We start from the raw sequence: 1,749 nt of genomic DNA on the forward strand, positions 1-1,749 counted from the left end.
GTGTGAAGAAGAATGAACATCCTTTCCTCAAGAAATGCAATGTGAGGCCGGGCACAATGTCTCATGCCCATAATCCCAGCACTTTGGGAGACCAAGGAGGGTAGATCACTTGAGGCCAGGAGTTCGAGACCAGTTTGGCCAACATGGCAAAACTCCATCTCTACTAAAAATACAAAAAAGTTAGCCAGGCGTGGTGGCACATGCCTATAGTCCCAGCTGCTTGGGAGACTGAGACAGGAGAATCGCTTGAACCTAGGAGTCAGAAGTTACAGTGAGCCAAGATCGTGCCAGTGCACTCCAGCCTGGGCAACAGAGTGAGACCCTATCTCAAAAAAAAAGAAAGAAAGAAAGAAAAGGAAAGATATGAAAGCTGGGCACTGTGGCATGTGCCTATAATCCCTGCTACTCAGGAGACTGAGGTAGCAGGATCCCTCAAGCACAGGTGTTCAAATCCAGCCTGGGCAACATGGCAAGACCCCATCTCTCAAGAAGAAAAAGGAAAAAGGGAGGCCCGTGGCACCGACAGGATGGGCAAGTGTCGTGGACTTCGTACTGCTAGGAAGCTCCGTAGTCACCGATGAGACCAGAAGTGGCATGATAAACAGTACAAGAAAGCCCATTTAGGCCGGGCGCGGTGGCTCAAGCCTGTAATCCCAGCACTTTGGGAGGCCGAGACGGGCGGATCACGAGGTCAGGAGATCGAGACCATCCTGGCTAACACGGTGAAACCCCGTCTCTACTAAAAAAACAAGAAAAATTAGCCGGGCGAGGTGGCGGGCGCCTGTAGTCCCAGCTACTCGGGAGGCTGAGGCAGGAGAATGGCGTGAATGGGGGGGGGGGGGGCGGCGGAGCTTGCAGCGAGCCGAGATCGCGCTACTGCACTCCAGCCTGGGGCACAGAGCAAGACTCCGTCTCAAAAAAAAAAAAAAAAAAAGAAAGCCCATTTGGGCACAGCCCTGAAGGCCAACCCTTTTGGAGGTGCTTCTCATGCAAAAGGAATCATGCTGGAAAAAGTAGGAGTTGAAGCCACACAGCCAAATTCTGCCATTAGGAAGTGTGTCAGGGTCCAGCTGATCAAGAACGGCAAAAAAATCACAGCCTTTGTACCCAACGACAGTTGCTTGAACTTTATTGAGGAAAATGATGAAGTTCTGGTTGCTGGATCTGGTCGCAAAGGTCATGCTGTTGGTGATATTCCTGGAGTCCGCTTTAAGGTTGTCAAAGTAGCCAATGTGTCTCTTTGGCCCTATATAAAGGAAAGAAGGAAAGACCAAGATCATAAATTTTAATGGTGAAAACACTGTAGTAATAAATTTTCATCTGCCAAAAAAAAAGAAAAAAAGAAAAGGAAAAAGGGCCTGGACAACATAAAGTGACCCCCATCTCTACAAAAAAAAAAATAGCCAAGCATGGTGGTGGGCACCTGTGGTTCCAGCTACTTGTGAGGGTAAGGTATGAGGATCTCTTGAACCCAGGAGGTGGAGGCTGCAGTGAGCTAAGATCGTGCCACTGCACTCCAGACTGTGCAACAGAGCAAGACTCTGTCTCAGAGAGAGAAAGAGAGACATAGGCTTAATAAGACGTAGTTCAGCAACACAGAGGTAGCATGATTCATCTTTTAGCAGTGTGAAGCTGTTCAGAAAGGAAATATTCACTGAGTAATGAAGTTTCACCAAAATCTGGCAGGCAGCAAGGGGAGATAGAAAATAACTTCAAATAAGAGATAAGAGCCATCAGCTAGGACAAGGA

At 48.3% G+C, this 1,749-nt stretch overlaps 1 pseudogene; it reads left to right on the forward strand.

Moving 5' to 3' along the window:
• Positions 1-349: 349 nt before the first annotated feature.
• On the forward strand, positions 350-1,374 carry LOC101018612 (annotated as a pseudogene).
• The last annotated feature ends 375 nt before the right edge of the window (positions 1,375-1,749 follow it).

Source organism: Papio anubis, chromosome 16 (genome assembly GCF_008728515.1).
Source record: "Papio anubis isolate 15944 chromosome 16, Panubis1.0, whole genome shotgun sequence".
NCBI lineage: Eukaryota > Metazoa > Chordata > Mammalia > Primates > Cercopithecidae > Papio > Papio anubis.